Raw genomic sequence first — 9580 nt, forward strand, 5'->3', positions numbered from 1 at the left:
ACCTCCACGTGTTTGTGGTCCTTCCATACTTCTTGTTGTGATTAAGTTCTAATTTCAAGGCATTATGGTCTGAGAATATACAGGGGACTATCCCGATCTTTTGGTATCGGTTCAGACCCGATTTGTGACCCAGTATGTGGTCTATTCTGGAGAAAGTTCCATGTGCACTTGAGAAGAATGTGTATTCAGTTGAGTTTGGATGTAAAGTTCTGTAGATATCTGTGAAATCCATCTGGTCCAGTGTATCATTTAAAGCTCTCGTTTCTTTGGAGATGTTGTGCTTAGAAGACCTATCCAGGGTAGAAAGAGCTAGATTGAAGTCACCAAGTATAAGTGTATTATTATCAAGGTATTTTCTTGAGTTTGGTTATTAATTGGTTTAAATATTTGGCAGCTCCCACATTCGGGGCATATATATTGAGGATTGTTAAGTCCTCTTGTTGGATAGATCCTTTGAGTATGAGATAGTGTCCCTCTTCATCTCTCACTATAGTCTTTGGGGTAAATTTTAGTTTATCTGATATAAGGATGGCTACCCCTGCTTTCTTTTGAGGACCATTTGAATGGTAAATGGTTCTCCAACCTTTTATTTTCAGGTTGTAGGTGTCCTTCTGTCTAAAATGAGTCTCTTGTAGACAGCAAATAGATGGGTCCTGCTTTTTTATCCAGTCTGAAACCCTGCGCCTTTTGATGGGGTCATTAAGCCCATTCACGTTCAGAGTTACTATTGATAGATATGAGTTTAGTGTCATCATGTCTATTCAGTCCTTGTTTTTGTGGATTGTTCCACTGAACTTCTTCTTAAAGGGGAATTTTAAGAGTCCCCCTTAAAATTTCTTGCAGAGCTGGTTTGGAGGTTACATATTCTTTCAGTTCCTGCCTGTCTTGGAAGCTCTTTATCTCTCCTTCCATTTTGAATGAAAGCCTTGCTGGGTAAAGTATTCTTGGTTGCATGTTCTTCTCATTTAGGACCCTGAATATATCCTGCCAGCCCTTTCTGGCCTGCCAGGTCTCTGTGGAGAGGTCTGCTGTTACCCTAATATTCCTCCCCATAAAAGTCAGGGACTTTTTTTCTCTTGCTGCTTTAAGGATCTTCTCCTTATCTTTGGAATTTGCAAGCTTCACTATTAAATGTCGAGGTGTCGAACGGTTTTTGTTGATTTTAGGGGGGGATCTCTCTATTTCCTGGATCTGAATGCCTGTTTCCCTTCCCAGGTTACGAAAGTTTTCAGCTAGGATTTGTTCAAATACATATTCTGGCCCTCTGTCCCTTTCGGTGCCCTCAGGAACCCCAATTAAACGTAGGTTTTTCTTCCTCAGGCTGTCATTTATTTCCCTTAATCTATCCTCATGATCTTTTAATTGCTTGTCTCTTTTTTCCTCAGTTTCCCTCTTTGCCATCAACTTGTCTTCTATGTCACTCACTCGTTCTTCCACCTCGTTAACCCTCGTCGTTAGGACTTCTAGCTTGGATTGCATCTCATTTAATTGATTTTTAATTTCTGCCTGATTGGATCTAAATTCTGCAGTCATGAAGTCTCTTGAGTCCTTTATGGTTTTTTCTAGAGCCACCAGTAGCTGTAAAATAGTGCTTCTGAATTGGCTTTCTGACATTGAATTGTAATCCATATTTTGTAACTCTGTGGGAGAGTGGGCTGTTTCTGATTCTTTTTTTTGAGGTGAGGTTTTCCTTCTAGTCATTTTGCTCAGTGCAGAGTGGCCAAAAACAAGTTGTATTGGGAAAAGGAGAAAAAGAGAGAGAAGGAAAGAAAAGAGAAAAAGAAAAAAGAGAAAGAAGAAAAAAAGGGGCAAAAGAGAAGAAAAAGAAAGAAAGGAGAAAAAAGAAAAAAAAGGGGGTGGGGGTGGGGGAAGCAATCAGACATCAAGAAGAAAGAGAGAAAAAAAAAAAGCACAAAACAAAACAAAAAACACAAAAACAAAAACAAAAAAAACACGGGGGAGTATCTTCCGATTCTGTGTACTTTAAGTCCCTTGACTTCCCCTGGAACTGGTCCGTGTCGCTGGTTTTCTGGGGGAGGGGCCTGCTGTGCTGATTCTCAGGTGTTAGCACTTAGGGGAGCTGCTCTGCCCCTGCCTGGTGCAGGGCTCAGTGGGGGTTGTTGACCCCGTGAGGCCCCGGGAGGAAGCCACAGTGGCGGCGGCAGCTCTGGGACCCTGGAGTCAGCTCCCGCAGTAGCTCCGGGGCTCTCCGTCTGCAGGGCCTGGGGGCTCCCGGGCGGGGCCGCTGATCTGCTCAGTTCCAGGCAGGAGCGTCCTTGCTGTCCTGGGCCCTCCCGGCCTCTGCCTGTCCCTGGGGGAGGCCGGATCCTCGGCTGTGTCCCGGCGCCCTGTGCTCCGGGGCCTGCGCTGTTGGATTCGCGCTCCCGGCCGCAGCCCCCTCCGCGGAGCCGCCGCCTGAGCCCCTCCGAGCTGTTCCCGGAGCCGCGCCGCCCCCTCCGCGCGGAGCTTCTTCCTCCGTCCGAGCCGCCGCCGAGCTGCTCCCGCCCCGCAGCCCCCTCCGCAGAGCCGCCGCCCGAGCCCCTCCGAGCTGCTCCGGGTCCCGCCGAGCGCTGCAGCCCTTAGGGAGCTCGGTGCATCTCCCGGGGCGCAGTTCCTCTGTTACTGTCCCAGGGAGCCCGAGGGCATCCCCACCTTTCTGGGGATCCTGCTCCAATTCCCCGGGAGGCCTTTCTGCGGGGAAGGTTGGTGCAGCTCCTGCTCCTCCGGGACGGGGCTCTCCTGTCCTGGGGACACTCGCCCCGGCCTCAGCCCGGCTCCTCGCGGGGCCCCTCCCCCTTGGAGGCCTTTTGTGTCTTTATTTCTTTTTCGCCGTCTTCCTACCTTGATAGAAGCGCGAACTCTTCTCACTGTAGCATTCCAGCTGGTCTCTCTTTAAATCTCAGGCCGAATTCGTAGATTTTCAGGATGATTGGAAGGTTTTCTAGGTAATTTGTTGAGGACAGGTGACCTGGGGACCCTACTCTGCCGCCATCTTGCTCCTCCCCCCAAGCTGATCATCTTGAGCCAAAGAAAGAGACCTCAGAAGAAACCAGCCCTGCTGACTTGACTCAGACTTGCAGCTTCCAGAACCATGAGGAAACAAGTTTCTGTTGTTTAAGCCATTCTGTCTGTGGAGCTTTGTTATGGAAGCCCAGGCAAATGAACACAATCATCAACAAAGTCTAGAATATAGTAGGGTGCATATTCAGGGAAAGTACAATTTTTCTTTTAGCTAATCTGAGTAGGGGATTAGGGAGAGATAAGAATAAAAGAGGGATTTAAGTAAAAGAATGGAAGACCTTGGACATAGACTAGGAACCTGGATTTTATTCAGTATATAAAGGAGTGTCATTCAAGAATTTTTTAATGGAGAATGGCATTGTTAGATGGGTCCTTCAGTTTTATTTATAATAGTAAAAACATGGGGAATGAGCCATTTATCTATGAATAGGTGAATTGATTTTCATGGGGGTAGGACGTATTAGCATAGGAAAGACTAGGAAGCACAGAGCAGTGTGGAGGCCATCTTTTTTAAAGATTTTATTTAAATCTTAGAGAGAGAGAGATCGAATGCACAGGCAGGGGAAGCAGAAGGCAGAGGAAGAGGGAGAAACAGACTTCCAACTAAGGAGAGAGCCTGATTCAAGGCTCAGTCCCAGGATCCTAGGATCATGACCAAAGCCAAAGACAGATGCTTAACCCACTGAGCTACCCAGGTGCCCCATTCTGGAGGCCATTTAGGCAACACTTGTAAAAGATACTGAATTGTGAGATTGAGGGGAGGTGGATGGCAGTGGCAAGAATGGAAAAGAAGTAACATCCATAAGTGATGGGACTGACTAGATGAGGTGGTGGAAAGGAGTAAGGAGACCAGGAGAACATCTGAGGAGTGAAGTCAGAAGGTCATCTGGAGCAGAGTTGGTGAACTCAAATGTATACAGTGAAATGTAATATAAACATGAGACTTCCTATGTAACAGTACACTGGCTGGAGAACAGTTGGATCCAGTGCTGAGGATAGAAGTCAAAGCTCAAAGAAGATATAGAAGCCTCCTGAATAGTCAAATAGTTGTCACCACAACAGTGGATGGACAGGCCAATGGAGAGTGTACAGAAAACCAAGGCTTATCTATAATTGGGAGCTGATGATGACAAAAGATTTCAGGATAGATGGGGTAGTTAACATTGCTCAAAGTTAGAGAGATGGCATGTAGAAGCACAGAATATCTGTTGTTTTTTGTGAGCTTTGAGAGAACAGTGAGAATGGAAGCCAGACTGCAATGTCATGGAGAGCAAGGCAGATAATGCCAAAGAACAGGATTGTGCATGACACTGACCACGAGTGCCTCCTTACATTTAGCCCTCTCCTTTCTTCTTGCCTCACCCTAATCCTGGCCCTGTCATAGAATGAAGTGGGCTTGGCATGAGGCAATAGGGACTCAGAAGACTGGGCCTAAGTAGAGAAAGAATAACAAGTTCAACTTATTTTTAAACCTACTTTATTGTGATAGCATTTATATAAGATAAAATGTGGCCATCTTAATTATACAGTTCAACGAGTTTTGATAAATTTTTGTAACCACCAATAAAATCAAGATAAGGAATATTTTTACCAACACAAAAGATTTAATGATTTTCCTGTTTCATCTAATATCCTCCTCACCCCCAAGCCCCAGGCCACTGATCTGCTTTCATTCACTATGTATTAGATTTGTCTTCTCTAGAGTTTTATAAAAGTTGAATTGAGCAGTAGGGACTTTTATATATCTAGCTTCTTATTTTAGCATAAATGTAATTGAAGTTCACCCACCTTTTGTTATTATTTTTCTGCTAAATAGCTTTCCAGTGCATGGTTGTACCATTAAAAAAATTATCAAAAAAAAATCTATTCACCTATTCATAGATAAATGGCTCATTCCTCATGTTTTTATTATTATAAATAAAACTGCTATGAACATTCATGTTGAAATTCTAAATGGTTGAGTATTTTGAAACTGAATATCCCAATTGTTTATTTTTAGTATGGAGAAATGCTTAATTTTAATATTTTGGTTTGTGTATTTTAGCGTTGTGTTAAAATGACTTAGTCCTACTAACATTTTTTTAAAAATTTTGTTTGGATCTTTTATGTGTCCAGGGAAAAACAGAATTTTACTTCTTCCTTTTAATTGGTGTGCCTGTAATTCCTTTTTCTTTCTTCATTGCACTGGCTAGCACCTCCAGGACAATGCTGAATAGAAGTTGTAAGAATGAATATCCTTGCCTAGTAGTTCCCAGTCTTAGTAAGAAAACAATTGATCTTGTAATTTTCAGTGTTAGCGGAAGAAGCCCTCTCTCCAAATTAAAAAGGTTTCTTTATATAGTTCCAGTTTTTATTATGAATGGATGTTGAATTTTTGCATGCTTTTCCTGCATCTTTTAAGGTAACCATGCTCTTCATTAAAGAAATTACATTGGTGAATTACAACGGCAGTGAATTAAGTTAATTGATTTTCAAGTGTTAGACCAATCTGGCATTGCACTTGATCATTATATGTTTTTATTTTTATATAGCTAGCTTTGATTTTAATGCTTTGTTGAGGCACTTTTTGATTCTATGTACATGAAGAATATTCTGTAGCTTTTCTATCTTATAGTATTTTAGGATTTGTCTTATGTCTTCCTTAAATATTTGGTAGAACTTATCAGTAAATCCATTGGGTCTGGGGTTTTCCTTTGAGAAAAAATTCAACTTAGGAATTTAATTATTAAAATTGAGGATTTTTGAAGTTTTCTATTTCTTCTTAAATTCTGTAATTTGTGTCTTTCAAAGAATGCATCCATTTCACCCAGGATGTCAACTTCAGTGGCATGAAATTGCTTAAAATATTCCCGAATTATTCTCTTAATATCTGTCGCTTCTGCAGTGGTGTCTTCCCTTTTATTCCTCATTCCCCCTTATCCCATTAAAGGTCAGTCTAATTAAGATTTATTAATTTTATTGATCTTTTCTAAAAGCCAACTTTTGGTTTTATTGGTTTTTCTCTAATTGGCATTCATTTTTCTATTTTAATTGATTTCTATGTTATCTTTGTTATTTCCTTTTTTCCACTTATTTTACTCTTGGTGTCTTTTGTTTGATGTTTTTGTTTTTTGTGGGGTGGGTTTTTTTTTTCTATTTTCTCAATATGGAAGCTTAAATAATTTAATTAGACATTTATTGTTTTCAAATGGAAGCATATTCATTTTTCTTTAATCATTGCTCCAGTTGCATCCAGAAAATTTGCAATTTCAAATTTGCAGTCCAGAAATCAATTGCATCCAGTTGCATCCAGTTGCATCCAGAAAATGATAGACTTTGTTTTTATTTTCCTGCAGTGCAAAATATTTTCAATTTTTTTTATATTTAAAGTCAATTTCTTGTAGTCAGCATGTATTTGAGATTTGCTTTTGTTGTAATATGTTCAGGCTGCTATAATAAATTACCATAGACAGGTGGCTAATACACAGAAGAAATTTATTTCTCACAGTTCTGAGGTTGGGAAGTCCAAGATCATGGTGCTGACATGATCAGGTGAGGGCCTTTTTCCAGATTGTACACTTTTCTCTGTGTTCTCACATTGTGAAAGGGGCTAGGGAGTTCTGTAGGATCTTTTATAAGAGCCCTACTCCCATTTATGGCAGCTCCATCCCCATGAGCTATTTACCTCCAAAAGCCCCCCACCCCCAACAAAAAACAAAAACCATCACATTGAGCATTAGAATTTCAACATATGGATTTCGTGGGGGACACATTCAGACCATACCAGCTTTCTTTTTAAAAATTTTATTTATTTATTTATTTATTTATTTATTTATTTATTTATTTATTTATCAGAATGAAAGAGAGAGAGAGAGAACACAAGCCAGGGGAGCAGGAGAGGGAGAAGCAGGTGCCCTACTGAGAAGGAAGCCCAACTTGGGGCTCGATCCCAGGATCCTGGGATCATGACCTGAGCTGAAGGCAGATGCTCAGCCAACTGAGCCACCCAGGCACCCCCATAGCAGCTTTCTTATCCCATCTGAGAAGATCAAATATATAATGTAATTATCAATATGGTTCAGTTTGTATCTATTATCTGGTAACTTGATTTCTATTTGTCCTACTTGTTTCTGTTCATTTCTTTGTTTTTCCTTTCTTTTGGATTTATTGTTTTTATGGTTATATTTTATCTTTATGATTTATATTAACTTTTCCGGGTTTCTTTGTTTTTTATGTTGTTTCTCCAGGGTTTGCAATCTACATTTTTTACTAAGCAGGGTCTATATAAAATATATCACTTCATCTACAATGCAAGCACTTTCTAGGAGTCTTCTCCCATAATTTGTTCTATTGTTGCCATGCATTCTTTTCCCTACACATTACAGATCCCATGATATATTGTTCTTTATTTACTGCAAATAAGTATTCTTAAAAGAAATTTAAAAGTGACAATTTTAAAAATATATTTCCAATATATTTACAACTTCCAACATTCTTCATTCCTTTTTGTAAATTCAAATTTTCATCTGGCATCATGTTCCCTTTTCCTGAAGAATCTCCTTTAATATTTCTCATAGTTTAGGTCTGCTAGTAACAAATTCTATTAGCTTTGCTGTGTCTAAAAACAACCTGTTTTCACTTTATTTTTTGGAATATACTTTTACTGGGTATAGAATTCTAGGTTGGTAGTGCTATTTTTCTTTCAATATTTTCAATACATTATTCCATTGCCTCTAATTTACATAATTTCCATGACATCTGAAATAATTCTTATCTTTATTTTTCTATATCTATTTGACTTTTTTCCTTGACTACTTTTAAGATTATTCTCTATCTCTGCTTTTGAGTACTTCAATTATAATAAATTTGGGGGTGTCTTTTTTTCTTTTTCCTGTATACTATTTCTTATCTTTCTTGGATCTATAGATTTATTATTTTTATCAAACTTAGAAATTTTCTGGTGAGCATATCTTTAGTATAATTTCTGTTCTTCCCACAAACTCTTTACCTGGGGCTTTGATTATAGTTAAATCATTTGACATTTTCTTTGAGGTTCTTAGATGTTTTTGTTTTGTTTTGTTTTTGTCTTCTTACTCTATGTGCTTAATTTTGGAGTGGTTTCTATTATCATGTTTTCAAGTATGTTTATTGATTATTTGTAATGTCTAATTATTATAAACCCTGTCCAGTAAAATTTCATTTTATATATTTTTTCATTTTTAATTTAATTTTGTTCTTTTTAAATATCATCTATTTATATTTTCGTCACATTATATTTTTCCTTAAAAATTTTGAGCATATCGAGCATATTTAACATCCTTGTCTGCCAATCCTATCATCTGTCACAAATGGATCTGCTTACATTGACTGATTATCTTTTTCCTGTACAAAGTCATTTTCCCAGCTCTTACATGTCTAGCAGAATGTTTTTATTGAAAAATGGACATTATAAATTTTCTAATGTTAAGTGCTGCTTTTTATTTATATTATTATTGTTTTGCTCTTCCTTGAGTGTCAGTAAGCTGTTAAGTTACTTGTGGATCATGTCAATCCTTGTGAGACTTGATTTTAAGCTTTTTATATATATATAATGTATATAGTATATATATGTTTAAGATATATATATACACATATGTATATATGTATATATATATATATATTAAGCATGGGGCTAGTTTAGTCATACTTGTAAGCTGTGAGTGTTCTGAAGTGTCTACTGAATGCCTGGTGTATTCAATATGGTCTCTCCACATTGGTTGGCTTCTGAAAACACAAAAAGTTCTAGCCTCATGTGAGCTCTGGGAACTTTAACTTATAACCCCCCCCAAAAAAAATTCTTTTCCTTGAAAGTTGTTCTTTGGTGAATTTCATAGTTTCACTTTACTCATGGCAGATTGATTTCAGCCAAAGACTCAACATGACCCCCATGTAGATTTTAGTAGCTTTTGCTTGTGCCTCCATTTTTCTGATATCCTCCTCTGAGAATGTCAGCTCCCTCAGACTGTCCAGTATATAATCTCTGTTGCCTTAACTCTGAGACACTGCAGGGCTCTGGTTAGGCTTCTCCTTTCTGCATATTGATATAGGAATTAGCTTTAAGGGGGAAACTGAGGCAGTCTTAGGGCTTAACTCTGTTTTTTATTGGGGCTCACAGTCCTATGCTGCCTGTGGTCCAGTGTCTGAAAACAGTTGTTTCCACATTTTGTCCAGTCTTCTAGTTATTTATAGTGGGAGGATGAGTCTGAATCCTGTTACTCTCTCGTGGCCAGACACAAAAGTTGTCTAATTTATTTTTTCAAGGCTGTGCTAAGCAATCGAATACAATATTTAGAGTACCAATTTATAGGACTACAGAGTGGAATTCTGCTTTTTAATAACAGCTATTCGTTATTGAGAATCTATGAGTATACAGCACAGGGCTAGATGCTTTATATCTTTCTTATTTTGTTCTCATAATAGCTTCTAAAGAGATGTATTATTATCACTTAACAAGGGAGGAAATAGTAGCTATAAGCAGTAGGGACTAGAGTTCAGGTTCAGACCAGGGACTGTCTTAATGCTGGTGCTGGTCCATTACCCT

The sequence above is a fragment of the Vulpes lagopus genome, chromosome 23, assembly GCF_018345385.1.
Source record: "Vulpes lagopus strain Blue_001 chromosome 23, ASM1834538v1, whole genome shotgun sequence".
Classification (NCBI taxonomy): Eukaryota; Metazoa; Chordata; class Mammalia; order Carnivora; family Canidae; genus Vulpes; species Vulpes lagopus.